Here is a 17,258-nt window from a genome sequence, read left to right on the forward strand (position 1 = left end):
TATGCTCATTGAGACCCAAAATTTCACATCCTCTACGTTGTGAAAAGCCCTAGGCGGACTTCATATAATGCCACGATACTGATAGGCACTCAGGAAATATTAATTACTATTGATGAAAGTGGTGACTCCTTTAATTTAGACGCAAACAGCCAGAAAGGACTAAACACCCTGGGCTCTTTGCCTCTGTTGCATTTGGAGACTGATTAACACAGTCTTACAATTAATTACTTGTCCCTTCCACCCCTGGCACCTCAAACTCGGGTGCATTCAGGTCACTGAGCAGTTGTGTGGACGTGTGTTAGGCTTTCTTGAGTTTTAGCCAGAGAGCCAGGCTACTAGCAGCTGTGCTAGACTTTTAAGATGTGGAAAACTTGGTAAATATGCTAAAGTAAGAGACAGGAACCAGGCCAGAAAATGGGATGTCCGAAGAGAGTGGGAGGCCATGAGGGGAAGTGTGCGCCGCAGACACCGGAAGCTGGGAGTTACGGTGAGCTGACAGAGGGCTCAAGGTGGGACTGGGGTCAATGTGGTGTGTCTCTTCTCAAGCCTCCACGCCTTGAAGCCCCAGTTCTACCTGAAAATGTGATCGCCTTCTTGCTGAGTAATCAAGCTTGTGATCATTTATCTTGCAGGCAAGATAAATCTGTGAGGGGCAGCCAGGATGCAAATTTCCATCATTCTTAGCAAGTCAGAACCAGGAGACCTCACTCTCTGCCCGGGGGTAGGTCATGATAATTGTAATTCCCAGGATGATCACTGAGGTATGTCGGGTGTAATACCGTGCTCAGTGGTTTCTATACAGAACCGTGCGAAAAAAGTCCAAGGCAGGACTAAAGCTTTATATATAGGGAATTAATGCCACTGTGAGTTTTAAAGCAAAACATAAACTCATTGTCATGAGCAGCCATGGGTTTACCTAGGCAAAACTGCCTTTCTGCTGAATATTAGGTGACCTGGGTTCATCTGCTGACTGGCAGATTCTGTCCTTATTTTTTTTTTCAGAGTTGCCACTTTGTTCTTCTTCTTTTTTTTTTTTATTGAGTTAATGATGGGTTACAATCTTGTGCAATTTCAGTTGTACGTTAATGTTTGTCATTCGTGTTGTAGGTGCACCACTTCACCCTTTGTGCCCACCCCCCACCCCACATTTCCCCTGGTATCCACTAAACTGTTCTTAGTCCATAATTTTAAATTCCTCATATGAGTGGAGTCATACACAGATTATCCTTCTCTCGCTGGCTTATTTCACTTAACGTAATTCCCTCAAGGTCCATCCAAGTTATTGCAAATGGAATGATTTTGTTCTGTTTTACAGCTGAGTAGTATTCCATTGTATATATGTACCACATCTTCTTTATCCATTTGTCTGTTGATGGGCACTTAGGTTGCTTCCATGTCTTGGCTACTGTAAATAATGCTGCAATGAACATTGGGGTGCATAGGACTTTTGGGATTGCTGACTTCAAGCTCTTTGGATAGATACCCAGTAGTGGGATGGCTGGATCATATGGCAGTTCTATTTTTAATTTTTTGAGGAATCCCCATACTGTTTTCCATAGTGGCTGCACCAGTTTGCATTCCCACCAGCAGTGTATGAGGGTTCCTTTTTCTCCTCAACCTCTCCAGCATTTGTTACTATTAGTTTTAGATATTTTTGTCATTCTAATGGGTGTAAGGTGATACCTTAGTGTAGTTTTGATTTGCATTTCCCTGATGATCAGCGATGATGAGCATCTTTTCATGTGCCTATTGGCCATCAGTATATCTTCTTTGGAGAAATGTCTGTTCATGTCTCCAGCCCATTTTTTGATTTTTTTGTTGTTGAGTTGTGAGAGTTCTTTATATATTATGGATATTAAGCCTTTGTCAGATATATGACTTGCAAATATTTTTTCCCAGTTAGTGGGTTGCTTTTTTGTTTCAATCCTGTTTTCATTTGCCTTGAAGAAGCTCTTTAGTCTGATGAAGTCCCGTTTGTTTATTCTTTCTATTGTTTCCCTTCTCTGAGAAGGCATGGTGTCCGAGAAGATCCTTTTAATACTGATGTCAAAGAGTGTACTGCCTACGTTTTCTTCCAGATTCTGTCCTTATTTTGCTTGACTTTTATACAATGACATCAGCAAATGGCTTAGACTTACCTGGTCTGACTCTTCTCAAATATCTGGCAAAATTAAATCCCGTTTGTTCTAAAGAAAAACTAAAGGGAGTGAAGGATTGTGTTTTAAGTTCAAGTTTACCTAAAACACAATCCCCTCCCCTTCCATTTATTTTCCTCCAAGTCCAAATGGCAATTCCTTTGTAATTAGCCAGGAGTGTTAAATAACAAAAGAAAACTCTGTTTTCTTCTTTGTCCTTCCCGGATGGTCAGGATTTGGATCAGTAAATTTTGGCTGTTCCTCTTTCCCAGAGCTGGAGTGACAAGGACCCAAGGCAGGACATCTATATTGATTTTAATGACTTTGCTAGAGGTCACTTTGGGGGAAAAGTTTCAAAGCCAACCCACACAGCAGTGAGAGATGACAGCAATGTTCTGTGTGATCCCCTTGTCACATTAATATGCGAATGAATGTAACACACGAATTCTTAGGAAATAATATGTCAAGACAAGCTTGTCACTGCAGAGGAGAATGAGAGTTTCTACCCTAGACGACCATTCCTCTTCTCTGACCCCTTAAATCAGTGTATCTCCTCCTGGAAGTGTCATCTAGTGGGTGAAATAACGAGAAGATTGCTCACATATTAGTAGAAAAAGGGAAATGCATAATGTTTCTTATTCAGTTTGTATTTCACCCTGGATCACAGAGCCATTCCAGACTTAGATTTTTCTAATGATTCCTTTTGAATTAGATAGACTTGGCTTTGAGTCTTGGCTCTGAAACTTATTAGTGATAAGGTCCTTGGAAAATTGTATAAACTCTCAAATCTTCATTTATAAAATGGGGGTATTAACATCTACCCATCAGGTTGGGTGGACATCAGGACTAATGTGCATAAAGTGCCCAGCAAAGGCTCTTAGCACACAGTAGAGGCTCAAAATTAGCAGCGACATTATTCTTTCTCTCCTGACGGCAACTTCTTAGAGAAGTGGTGCTACTGTCACAGAGGCAGCATGGGACACGTGGGAAGGAAAGGCTGCGGGTACCATCCTAAGAGTCCTTCTCAGAAGCTTACAGCAAAGAGCTGCAGTGTAGATGGGGACACCGGAGGGAATCGGTCTTCTATTGCTTCACAGATCACTGGAGTCTGCATATGCCAGTGACAGCCTGGTCCAGCGAGGCAGCTTTGAGGAGCAGCCTGATCTGGAACCATGTCAAAGAGCAAATGAAGCAAGTGCGAGGGAAATGACCTCCAATAACCCGATAGTATGGGGTATTGCAATGTTATAACCTATCCTTTGCCACTTTCCCCACATGCCCCGAACTCCTGGGCCAAATGTGGGGACTTCGTTTACTCACAGCTGAATTGCCAGTGCCAAAAACTTAATTGTAGGTGTTTCATAATGATTGATGACTGATTTACTGAATGAATGACACTCCTAGGCTCCTGAGGACCCAAATGTGCATTTTCCCTGCCTCAGAAAAAATGGGCATTTCGTAGGGCACCAAGTTTCTGAAGTCCATTTTCTTGAGGTGCTGCTTGAAATCCTTTTAGAATTCACTCAAGCTACTCCTCTGTAGCCGTGGAATAAGAGTGGAGGACCCAAAGAGAAGGTTTGATGCAACACAACGGTTTTGTGTGCTTTTTTTTTGTGGTGAAATTTGAGTAGTTTCCTTAAGGAACGAAATATGACCGGTAAACTTCCAAAACCTCAAAAAACCGACAGAAAGCCAACTTCGCCATCTTGGCGTTGGCACATACACAACTCGGCCAAGTCCTCCTTCAAGCCTTTCCTTTGGCCTTTTCTTTTCATTCCGTTGGCAGAAGTACCCAGTCTTTTGAGCCATGGTTTCAAGACCATGGTTCAGTTGCTCCCTCTTTACCAACAAGAAGCCTTGATCCTTTTCTTTGTAGACTTGTCAAAAATGTTGGTGAAACCATAGCATTATCTGCAAAAAGACACTGCTGGAATCCAAGACTATTGCAACCAGTTATCTTTTAAGTGATTGCCCAACTTATTTTAAATCATTCTTTATGACAGTGTATTTATACCATAAGGAATAATGGGACAAGCAATTGTCAGTGTTTGAAAAACAGAAGCTTACAAATAAGTTTACCAAAAATAGCTTATTTGTAAGAACATGCGGAGGAGCTCCCACGTGAACCATAGTCTTCTGTTGTCCGTGATGGACAGGCAGAATATGACCAAAAGCAGTGTATTTTGGGGGTGCTGAGGAGCTTTCCAGGAAGGAGCTCGGCTGGGTTATTGCTGGAGAACTGGTCTGGTGACACGACAGAACTCCCTCTGCAAAAGCTAGGGAACTTCCTGGAAAGCGCCTCATGTCAGGGGAAGAAGTTGGGCATGAAGAGGTTCTGAATGCCGTGGGAGCGAGGGGCTGTTTCTCTAACCCGTTCCTGGTCCAGTCTATTTCATACACACATGTGTCTAGAGAGAGAGAAGGCCATGAATAAAAAGTGGAAAGATCTGTTTTAATACACCTTATAAAATATTGCAGCGGAAGCAACAGTGCTTTGTGATCCCCTCCCTCTGGCACAGTTTATTGTTCCGTAGATTGGGAACCATGAGAACTCAGGACATCAGTGACATCACTGGTGGGGGACAGTCGTACCCTGGGGACCAACAAGATGAGGCCTGGTACTTGGTGGCACAGTGGCAGCCCCAGCAGGAAGTGCTAAAGCTGGCGGTTTTTTCAGAGAGGCCAGCAGAGTTAATAAAGTCAGGCTGCTTCTGCATTCGCAGCAGAAGGACACGTGTGAATTGTGTGTCCCCAGACAAGCCTTGCCTCTACTGATAAGCTTGGTCAAAGATTCCGCTTTTATTCCCTTAGAAAAAAATTACCTACTAAATGTTTAAAGGCGTGTAGTCTCTAGGCCAACAGCAGTTGCTGTAATTGTTCTTAAAGGATTGATTGCTACAGTGTTTTAGTTTTTATTTTACATGGAGAAGATTCCTTTTCCTTTTTCCTTTACAAACTATTCAACACTGCAAACCAGCATCTTAAGGACTACACATCCCAGGACTTCCCTGCGGGGTCCTGAGTACCTGGAGCTAGTGTTAAAAAGATCATTAAGAGCAGAACATCTCATTCCCGGTAGCTCCTGGTAATTTGCGTTTAAAGACTTAGGCTCTGGCAGAGTTAATATTTACAGTGAGGTCATATATTATTTACGTGGACCCCAGACACCAAAACGCCTATAAATTCACACATAGTTAACCTCCTTCTGCTCCTTCCCTTCTTTTCTTATGAAGTCAATTCAAGACCTAGTCTATGATCAGATAAAAAGTTCTTTCAATAATTTCACCCACAAGCCCTTTAAAAGGAAAATAAAAAATGAAGACCTTCCAAGTTCTCGTTTAATAGGAAGAATCTTTATAGACTTCAGAAGAAGTAGTTCTGGCTAAAGTAAGTGATAAAAACGTGAAAGAAAAAGAAACATTGCCATTTTGTCCCTTGGAGGTTTATTCAAATTGCAGGGGAGGAAATGGTTTCCAAGGGGTGAAGTCTTCCTCCAGATTGTGACAAGTTCTTCCCAAGGATTTCCGGGGATAAAAGAATGTGCACATGAGCAAAACTAATCTAAAAGGCAAATTATACTGCTTAACAATATGTGGGTTCACGAACATGAATTGACAAATTACATATTGCACGAGAATTCTTAAGCAAGGGCTCTCAACCAAGTCATAAAATTCTGCACCTCTGTGTCTGTTTCTGCACCTCCTGCAGCAGCTGCAAGTTCAGGCTGCCTGAGTGTCCAGGTGTGTGGGGCACCTCAGGATTTCACCCCAGGCTTAATCCAGCTCAGGCTACACGATCCGCTTACCTTCAGGGACAGGAACCAAGAGAATCTCCTCAGTTACACAGGAATGAGGAACTGAGAGTGGGAGGTAATAGGAAAGGGCTGCTGGGATCATAGGAGCAAGCCAATGCAAAAGCCAGAGGAATCCACACAACAGCGAGTACGTGAATTATTATAGCATCATTATTCAAAAGAGCCAAAAAGTGTTAAGGACTCAAATGTTCATCAACTGATGAATGGATAAATAAAATGCGGTGTATCTATACACTGAAATGTTATTCAGCAATAAAAACAAATGATGTACTGATATATGCTACAACATGGATGGATACAAATCACCAATATCAGGAATGAAAGGGGTTATCCCTACAGAGCCTACGAACATTAAAATAATAGTAGGGAATATTATGAACAACTTTATGCCATCAAATTGAACAATTTAGATGCAATTGGACAAACTCCTTGAACAACTTATAAAAATGGACATAGGATGAAAGAGAAAATTTGAATAGCCCTGTATCTATTAAAGTAATTGAAATTTGTTATCAAAACCTCAGAAAGAAAATTCCAGGCTTATATTGTTTCACTGGTGAATTCTATCAAATACTTAAGAAAAAAATAATTCTTTTTGAAAATAGAGTAGGAGGAAACACTTCTAACTCATTTTATGAGGCCAATGAGGCCCTAACACCAAAACTTGACAAAACATTAACAAAAAAAGAAAATTACAGGCCAACATCTCTCATGAATGTAGACACAAGAATCCTTAACAAAATATTAGCTAATCAAATCCAGCAATATATAAAAAAGGATAAATATTATGACCAAGTAGATTTTACCCCAGAAGTGCAAAGTTGATTTAACATTCAAAAATCAACCTGTGTAGTTTATCACATATATGGAATAGAAGAGAGATACCACATAATTATTTTAATAGATGGAGAAAAAGTATTTGGAAAAAATTCAATACTCCGTTGTGATAAGACAAAAACAAAAGCAAAAAACTATCAGCCAAATAGGAGAAAGGAACTCTTTCAATCTGATAAAGAGCATCTATGAGAAACCTGGAGTTAACATCCTACTTAATGGTGAAACTGAATACTGTCTCCCTAAGATCAGGAACAAAGTAAGAACATCCAATCTCTATTCTATTCAAGGTCCTAGCTTTTGCAATAAGGCAAGAAAAAGAAACAAAGGCATAAAGATCACAAAGAGCTAAGATCGTCTCTGTTTGCAAGTGTAAATGGTAGCTGTTAGTTGGGATGCAGCATTACAAATAGTCCACGTCGACTCAAGAACAGCCTGTGGGAACCCTTTGCTGAGGCTTCTAAACTAGAGAGCAGCTAGTGGTCACGCTTTTCAAGGCTTCAGTAACCACTCTGCCTGGAGTTCTCCTATTACAGATGAGCTGCATTTACATGTGCTCAGGTCTTGGGCATCCACAGAACCTGCAGCCTGTGTCTCCTTCCTGGTCTGGAGCAATCGAATGACAGACACCACATAGGTCCCCCTCTGCTGTGGAGGCACTGGACCTAAATGAATTTCCAGTGGATTATTCTAGCTTTTTTAGCTATGTAGGCCTAGACAATGTTATAAGTTTTTGCTTTTAATAGTCATATGAATTTTCAAGAAATTAAAATGGAAAATAGTCTTTTATATTTCCCTGGATATTAACCTTTTTTATTTTCTTTTTCCTTTTCTTCCTTCCTGGAGATCTGAGTTTCCTGGTGATATAATTTTCTTTTGCCTGAAGAATTTACTTTAGAATTTCTTATGGTACAGATCTACTGGCAATGACTTCCCCTAGTTTTTTTTTATCCGAAGATATCTTCATTTTGCTTTCATTCTTGAGTAATATTTTCACTAGGTACAGAATTCTAGGTTGAATGTTTTTCTTTCAGCATTTTAAAGATGTTGTCCCACTGTCTTCTGACCTCACATTGTTTCTGATGAACAGCCAGTGATAGCTTGAATTGTTGATCCCCCATGTGCCATTTTTCTCTGTCTGCTTCTAAACTTTCCTCTCTATCTTAGATTTTCAGCACTTGTTGTCCTTAGGCATGGCTTTATTCATATTTATTCTGCCTGAGTTTCCTTGATTTTCCTGAATCTGAAAATTCACGTCTTTCACCAAGTTTCCTCCATTATTTCTTCAAATTATGCTTGGCCTCATTTTCTTCCTCCTCTCCTGGGACTCTAATTATGTGTATGTTTGACGTTTTGATATTGTCCCAAAGGTCTCTGAGGGTCTGTTCATCTTTTTCAACCATTTTCTTATTTTTATTCAGATTGATTAGCTTCTATTGATCTACTTCTATTGATCACTGACTTGTTCCTTTGTCATCTACATTCTGCTATTAAGTCCATCCGTTGGAATTTTTGGGGGGACTTTCAGATATTACACTTTTCTTTTGTTTTTCACATATTACAATTAATTTTAAAAGAATTTCAGCTTCATTCTCGTAAAGGTTAATCTTATATGTCAACTTAACTGGGTCACAGTGCCCAGATATTTGTTCAAACATTATTCTTGATGTTTCTGTGAGAGTGTTTTGAATTTAAATTTAAATTAGTAGACTTTGAGTAAAGCAGATTGCTCTCCATAGTTTGGGTGGGCCTCATCCAATCAGTTGAAGGCTTGAATAGAACCAAAGGCTGACCTCTCACTAGCAAGAAGGAATTCTGCAGCAGCCTGCTTCAGACTTCATCTGCAGTGTGGGCTCTTCCTGGATCTACAGCAGACTGACTTTGGACTTCATGTGTGACATCGACTCATTTCTGGATCTCCAGCCTGATGGCCTTCAGACTTGAACTGTAACATCAGCTCAGCCCTGGGTCTCCAGACTGCTGGTCCACTCTGCAGATTTTAGACTTGCTAACTTCTGTAATCACATGAGCCAATTCCTTAAAATAAATCTCTATGTATACAGACATCCTATTGGTTCTCTTTCTCTGGAGATCCCTGACTAATATAGTTCCTTTTCACAGTTTCTTTTTCTCTTCTGAAACTTTCTATCTTTTCATTCATTGTGAACATATTTTCTTTTAGTCTTTGAGCATAGCTATTCTAGCTGCTTTAAAATCCTTGTGTGCTAATTTCGATATCTTGGTTACCTCAAGGTGGATCTTTTGAAAATGGGTCAAATGTTCTTGTTTTTTGGTATGTCAAGTGATATCGGATTGTATCTTGGACATTGTGCATGTTATGTTGTGGAGACTCTGGATTCTGTTACACAGCTCTGAATATTACTGGGTTGTGTTGTTTTTGTATTACCAGGCAATTAGCTTGTTGGGATGTGGACTGCAAACCCTGTCTGCTGGGCAGCAGCTGGAATCTTCTATTCTTAGCTGGGCTGCTTTAAGTCGGCTCCTGGTGTGTGTGGTTCAGAAGTCAGTCAGAGATTTGGGCAGAACATACACAGAAATTGGGCTCCCTTTCCCTGCTCTCTGCTTTCTGGCATTCCCCTCTCACCTCCCCCTGGCTGTGGTTGTCCCAAAGTCTGTCTACTGCCTCTTCAGCCCAGAAAAACCCCAGGTTTTTTGTTGGAGTCTTAGTAGGGCGACCTACCATCCTGATTTGCCCAGAACTGAGGATTTTCCTGGAAGGTAGGACTTTCAGTGCTAAAACTGGGACATCCCTGGAAAAACTGGGTTGGTTGATCACCTTGAGTTTTAGCCATTCTGTAGGTTGCAGACTGTGATTGAAGACAGGAAAACAAAAGACTCACCCAGTGCCGTTGTTTTCTTCCAGAATCTGCCTATTTGTGGTCACTTCCCAGTGCCTTCAAGTATTGTCACCAGTATTTCTGGCACTAATTCTTCATTTTGCACATGGGGGTTCTTATGTCACAGACAAAAAGACTATGGGTATTCAGTTCCTGGGTCCCTCTGGGTGGTAGGTGAGTAATCAGTCAGTTATCATCCTAGATAGGAATGGACTTCTAGAAACAAACACTTCAACAACAATTCCAGCACCCATTGTGTAATAAACCGTGGTAAGCAAAGGCTTTTTATTTTTTTTTTTTAATGACTTTATATACAGAAAGGGAAGGGGAGATTTTTCTGGGGAGAAGTTTACCAGCAAGAGTTAGAAAAAGATGTTTTGCTGTGGAAGTCTCTCTTGTGAAATGTCATGCTGGTTAATTCTACCATTTCTTTCTTCTCAGTGGCAGGTTGAATATATTCAGAGGGACCTTGAGAATTTGCCCCAAGGAAATGAGTAAAAGTGGGTACATTTCAAAAGGAACTACTGATGCGGGGTCGGTGAGCCGAGGAGTCGAAAGAAAGATTTCTTAGACTCTCAAGATCTGGCAGTAGTGCTCTTTTATTTAGAGAATAGTATAGAATAGCATGGGGACAGGACCCATGGGCAGGCAGAGCTGGTGCTTGGGGACAGGACCCACGGGCAGTCAGAGCTCCTGCTGCTGCCCCGAGTTGAGGGTTAGGGCTAGATTTAAGGCATGGGTATGTGAGTCATCTCTTTACAAGACAAAGGAAACAAAGTTAAAATGGTACCAGTGCCGGTAGGGTCCGGCCATGGGGCGCTCCCACAAGTTTTAGATAAGAATCAAACCGGATTGAGTAAATGTTAGAAAGGTTGGACGCCACCACCCTAAACCAGTTACATGAGATTGCCAGACAGCAACCAACTTAAGTTTTTGCCTTCCCCATTAAGAGCTTCTAGGGACAAGGTCATCTACTTTCTTCTTCCTGGTACAGAGAGGGAGGCACCTTTTACAGATAGAGATTTACCTTACAAATGTAAATGTGTCCCAACAAGGGCAAGTTCCATTCCCCAGAGCCTCCTTCCCTGTCCCAGTTTATCAAAAGCAATCAGCCCAAAACAATCCCGATGCCAAAGAGACATATCCTGGGGTGGCCAATTTCGGGTCCCTACAAGGTCACACCCCCTTCCTTCACAAACGCAAATGTCTCTCAGAAGGGCAAGCAAAATTCCAGTCCTCGGAGCCTGCTTCTCATCTGTAGTTTTAAAAGTAGCCAGCCTAAAATCCTCGTCACTACTGCTGAAACCAAGCTCCACAGGGGGAACAAACTCTAGCTCCGATCTCCAGGTTCCAGTCAAGTATCGCCTGGTCTGGCTTCTCCTCCAACCTTTCATTATGAACATTTCAAACATACAGAAGAGTGGAAAGAACTTTATAGTAAACACACATCTACCTACCACTCGGCTCTATCATTAATATTTCACTATTATTTGTTTTATCGCATATCTATCCATCTATATGACAAATAAAAATGGCAAGTAATAGGATATATTGGAGAGTATGAGGAAGCCATTTGGTATAAACCTAATTCGGCCTGACCTTGTCTTTCCAAAAGGGCCTGACGGTGGCTGTCGAGCATGCATTGTATATCTGCTTTAGACATTCCCTATGGCAAGAACAAAGGCCCTTGAGATAAAGGTGCAACTTCCCTCCCCCTCCCAACGTTGGCATCTCCTTAAGGATTAAGCATCTTTCCTTAGGCTAGGGACTGATTGCTGTGCTCACCTGTGACCACCCAGCTCGAGACAATAGACTTGCCTCCTGCTACGCCCTCCGAGATAGCAGACCCACTACCTGCTGTGTCCATCAAGCGCTGTGCTGACAGGGCAATCTTGTGACTATTGTGGGAGGGACATTTCAATCATATGTGAAACGTCCTGCTTGGGGGTATATAACCACTCTGTACACCTCACTTCTTTGATGCCCTTTCTTCCTTTGGGAAGAAAGGCCCCGGGCCATGGTCCTCAGATTTCAGCTCAGAATAAACTCACCCAAATTTTCATTTATAGATTGGTTATGGATTATTTTCATCTACACATACATCCTTCTATTTACTTCTCAATTCATCTTAATTTTATGCAATTAAAAGTAAATTATATCGGGGCCAGCCCGGTGGCACAGTGGTTAAGTGCACACATTCCACTTCGGTGGCCTGGAGTTTGCCAGTTCGGATCCCGGGTGCAGACATGGCACCGCTTGACAAGCCATGCTGTGGTAGGTGTCCCACATATAAAGCAGAGGAAGACAGGCATGGATGTTAGCTCAGGGCCAGTCTTCCTCAGCAAAAAGAGGAGGATTGGCAGCAGATGTTAGCTCAGGGCTAATCTTCCTCAAAACAAAAATAATAATAAAAAATAAAAAAATAAAAGTAAATTATAGACGTGGGTGCCCTGGAAGTTTTCGTGCTCACATCTTATTTCTCCTCAGGTCACAGAGCCTGTAAGTCTTTACATTTGCTTAATCTCTGCCTCCGTTTCTCAAAGAGCTTGCTTTGCTCATAGAGGGGTCCCTCTGGGCTCTTCCCTTTTGGGTCCTCATCAGCCTTTTTGCACCTGTGGACCTGGAGCATGCCCACGAGAGGGGAAGGCTGGCCAGCAGGAGGGCCTCACCCCTCCTGGAAAGTCACTGCAATACTGGGAGAGGAATGAGGCTGAGGATTAGCTTACAATACCAACCAACGCCCCTCTCCCATGTACACATATGTGATGGTGTGATTTATAATGAGTAATATATATTTGGTCTTGGTCCATGTTTCTGGCACAGAGCTCCTAAAACACTTGGAATTTCCTAAGTGATAGAGTGACAAAGTCATAGTGTCTTTTGTTATGTCAATGAGGCAACTTTTGAACCAAACTTAAGGAAGGGAGCTGATTGGCAGGAGAACCAATCATGTGATTGGAAGGTTGGAAATTTCAGTCCCAACCCCTGACCTCTGAGGAGGGGGGAGGGGCTGGAGGTTGTTGAATCAGTCACCAATGGCCAATGGTTTAATCAATCATGCCTATGTAATGAAGCCTCCATAAAAACCCAAAGGATGGGGTTCAGAGAGTTTCTGGGTTGATGAACACATGGAGATTTGGGGGGAGTGGTGGGCTCAGAGGGAATATGGAAGCTCTGCACCCTTTCCCCATGCCTTGTCCTATATATCTCTTCTGTCCAGCTGCTGCTGAGTTATATCCTTTCATAATAAACTGGTAATCTGGTAAGTAAAACATTTCTCTGATTTCTGTAAGCTGCTCTAGCAAATTAATCCAACCCAAGAAAGCGGTTGTTGGAACTTCCAATCTATTACCAGTCTGTCAACCAGTGACATGACGAGTGACAACCTGGACTTGCTACTGGCATCTGAAGTGTGGGGACAGTCTTATAGGACTGAACTCTTAACCTGTGGGAGCTGACGCCATCTCCAGGTAGACAGTGTCAGAATTGAGTTGAATCGTAGGACCTGCAGCTGGTGTCAGAGAGTTGAGTTGGAGGTATGGAAACCACCACCCCACACACAGTGGAACAGTTGGTGACCAGAATCTTAGTTGGTGTCAGAACCCTCAACACACCATGCACATCCCACCATACACACACACACACACACACACACACACCCCAACACGACCCCACCAGCATCTACAGGGGCTAGAGAGCCACCAGTTGGCCTTGGCTGTGCAATTTTCAGAGTTCTTTGAAAGTGTTTTCTGATATTGGTGCTGGCTTCTCTTCCATCATTGGTGGTGGGAGGGAAACCAACAGAAATACTTGATTAATAAAGACATTCTTCTGAACCTTGTACTAAAAATATTCATCAAAACAAAAATCAGTACAAAAAATTGAAATGTACTATGAAATATCATTCTTTTCAGGTCTCCTAGCTGATTTTTGTTTTGAATGGATTTGGTTTCATTTTTCCTATCATATTGGAGTCATTGCGAACGGAAGAGCGGCTGAAAACCCACACGTTCCCATCCCCCCTTTCCCTCATTTTCTCTGGCTGTACTTTTCTTTCCAACTCTTCTCCATGGGCTTTTCAGGTCCGTCTCTTCAGGGGCCTCAGTGCCACCATTTATCCTCCAACAGTTCTTTTATTGTATCTATCTTATTTCTGAAATATTTACTACTCAACGGTCTCACACTTCGTGAAATCCCCAAAGCATTTGTAACCCATAGTCCTTCCCTCCCCTCCTGCTCCGCCTTCCTGAGGAACCAGGAGCATCTTGCCTGCAGACCTTGCTTGGGGTTGAAGGCAGAGCTGAGAGCTCCAGATGCCTAATTAGCGTTCTTTCTACCGAACGAAACCCATTTACCTAGATGAGTGTACATTTCGGTTCTCAACATTCAAGCACAATCAGCGCTTTTAAAGTAGAGGAATTCTTTGTCAGAAAGACCTTTTCTTTTTCTCCTAGACACATTCGCCAGGGGATATCAATTTTTAAAGGAAATGTAAACAACAATCTAGTAAGGAAGAAAATGCCATAAATTCTCATAAATCCCATAATTTCTCATAAATTTCACTCGCCTCTATTTTCTTCTCATTCATGTCCTGCCCGTTTGGAAGGCTTGTTCACCCCTCCTTTGATATGGGAAAATGCCAAATAACAAAAAAGACGAATATTCCCCAAATCTTCAATTCAATAATATCAATATTCAGTAACAATTGTGTAATTTTATTCTACTCCTGACACACGGTTTTCTGATGGTTTCATAGGTTAATGGATCTTCTTATTGAATTATTGAGCAAAAGCCTTAAATAAAAACCTCAAAGAATCCTTTATCTTGCTCTTCCCAGCCATAGGACAGGCCAGCCCTACAGCCCACTTTCTTATCAGAATACTAAAACCATCAGATTTATTCCCATTGCGCTCATCAGAACTGCGCTCAGCCAGGGGGCCCCTCAGTGCTCTCCCACCCACAAGCCGACAAAGCTTCCCTGGGGGGTGAATAGTCCTTTTTCTAGTCCTGAACTGAATGCTACTCGTTTTTCTACAGTTGTATTGTATTCTGATGCTCTGCTGAGAATCCAAAATTGGGCAAATGGTTTGGCTTACAAACTTTGGTTTAAAACAAAAAGGGTAAATATTTTCTAAGTCTTCTGTAATCTTTCATAACATCTTAAAGCATGCAACTCTATCCTACTCACAACACGTTTGGATTGTTTTGTGGTTTAAGGGATCTTCTTATTGAACTGCTGAATCATTAAACCCTGCATAAACAGTAGAAGCTCCTCCTGAGAGGTGGTAGAGAAAGTGGACCTTTGGCAACTGTCCAGTGAAGTGGGTCTCGGTAGACCACCAGCCTGGGCAATTCAGTTTTCAATTCTGGTTTCCCTTGGTTGTATCTTTAGGGGATTGGAATTGGCCATCCCAAGATATGTCTCTTTGGCATGAAGATTAATTTGGGCTGGTTACTTTTGAAAACTGTAGACAAGAGAGAAACTCTGAAAAGTAGAAGTTACCCTTTGTTAAGAAACTTTTACATTGTAAAGGAAATCTCCATCTGTAAAGGTGTCTCCCTCTCTGTACCAGGAAGAAGAGGGGATGACCTTATCTCTAGAAACTCTTATCAATGCCAAAGGCAAGGATTTAAATCTGCATAATAATCTTACTCTTGTTTACTGTGCTTTTCTGGTAATCTCCCATAACTGACTGCCCCCCCCCAACATCCTCCTTTGTCTTTAGCTGAAGATGGTATTTAAGATGAGAACCCCCGCCATTTTGGCGGGTTGCTCAGTTTGCCTGAGTCTCTCGCATGTATACATGTCATAAAGCTTTGTTTAATTTTCTCCTGTTATTCTGTCTCATGTCAATTTAATTAGCAGACCAGCCGGAAGGACCTAGGGTTGGTAGAGGAAATGTCTTCCTTCCCTATGTATCCTCGGCTGGTTCATTGAGCCTAAAGCAGGTTAAGTGTTGGAGTGACTTGGATTACCCGGGTGTGAGGTTTAACTTTTGAAGTTCAAGTATACTTAATGACATCTAATATTTGTGTTTGTTCCTGAAATGTCGTGTGTGAATTCAATTTTGATCATCACATAATCTTCTCATTTACTCACACTGCAAATTCTAGGATGCTTTACCTTGGCACTGAATTATCTCTAAAAGGTAGTTATTTCCAACATTTCTCTTTCTGTTTTTCTGCTTGTAGGCTTCTGGTAAGTAGCTATTACCCTCTCAATGAATGCTTACAAGTGTCTTGGAAGTTGCACTTGGAATAAGACAATGCTTTTATAAGGCCTTAATTTATTTGTTTTAAACAAAACGTCTCGTGTTGGAGTTTCTTTAGGCAGAGCACACCTAAGCTGGGCAGCATTAGCCAATCCGATGCTCTCAGGCACTAAGATGGGCTTGCTTTGAGGATGTCCTCTGTTCTGCTTATCTATTGCTGTGTAACCAACCGCCCCAAAACTTAGTGGCTTGAAACAACAATTTCGTTTTCTCTCTTGTGGTTCAGTAGCTTGGCTGGGTTCAGCTAGACGATTCTTCCTTGGAGTCTCTCACACAGTTGAAATCTGATATTGGCTGGGGCTGGGGTCACCTGAAGGCACTTGACTGGACGTCCAAGAAGGCTTCTTTAGTCACATGTCCTGTGCCTGGGCTGGGAGGAATGGAACAGCTGGGGGCTGGCTGGGGGCCTCTCTCTCCCCAGAGCCTCTCCACCTGGTAGCTCGGGCCTCCTCACAGCCCTGCAATCTCAGGCTGGTAGAACTTCTTTCTGGCAGTGGCTTCCCCAAGAGCCTGCCATGCAACAGAGTGCAGCAGACATTGCAAGGCTTCTTCTGAACTCTGCAAGCCTTGGAACTCACCTAGTGGGGTCAAACCAGATTCAAGAGGACAGGGCTATACAGAGGCACAGATGTCAGGTGGTGTAGCTCATCAGAGATGCACCTTTGGAGCTCAGCTACCACACCCTGGCCATACGCCTACTGCTATGCGTTTCTTACATTCTCATATTTGTAAAGTGGGTTAACTAGAGTTAATGTTACTTCTTCCAGTTGTCTTCCTGGGAGCATAATAATAATAATAATAATAATAATAATAATATCTGCCACTCATGGAGCAATTGCACTGTCTCCTACTGAAGACAGTTGTGCAAAAACAAATAAAAATTTCCTGCCCTCACAGAGCCTCCATCCTAGTGGTGGAGAAAGGCAATAAAGTAAAAAAGAAAATGCAGTGTGTGGCAGATGGTGATATGTGCAATGGAGCAAAATTAGGCAGGGAAGAGGATTAGGAAATGAGGCAATCTCAGATAGGCTGGTTGAGAAGGCTGCCCTGATGAGGGGATGGTGGAGCAGACATCTGAAGGAGGTGAAGGCGTCGGATGTGGTGTTGTGAGGAAAGAGTGCAATGGTGGGGGCCATTCTGGCTGGGGCTCAGGCACGGGATGGGCCAGGTGTCGGGATATAGGATCAGAGTGGTGGGGGGTGTGCTGTGAGGGTCATGTAAGGCTTTTTACTTACATGAGGCTTTCACTCTGAGGGGAGATGGGAAGCCACTGGAGGCTCTGAGCTGAGTGGCTTTCTCTGCTGAAGGGGAGCAAGGATGGAAGTGGGGAAACCAGTCAGCAGGC

At 42.4% G+C, this 17,258-nt stretch overlaps 1 protein-coding gene across 3 annotated transcripts in view; it reads left to right on the forward strand.

Moving 5' to 3' along the window:
* The first annotated feature begins 263 nt into the window (after window positions 1-263).
* Window positions 264-17,258, forward strand: part of LOC100058890 (putative claudin-24) — a 66,580-nt gene continuing 49,585 nt past the window's right edge. For 2 of the 3 annotated variants that reach the window (XM_070253239.1, XM_070253237.1), the window contains exon 1: window positions 264-487. The gene's annotated coding sequence lies outside the window, so the exon portion shown is untranslated. The remainder of the gene's footprint in view (window positions 488-17,258) is intronic. The other variant, XM_070253238.1, reaches the window with a different exon arrangement.

Source organism: Equus caballus, chromosome 27, assembly GCF_041296265.1.
Source record: "Equus caballus isolate H_3958 breed thoroughbred chromosome 27, TB-T2T, whole genome shotgun sequence".
NCBI lineage: Eukaryota > Metazoa > Chordata > Mammalia > Perissodactyla > Equidae > Equus > Equus caballus.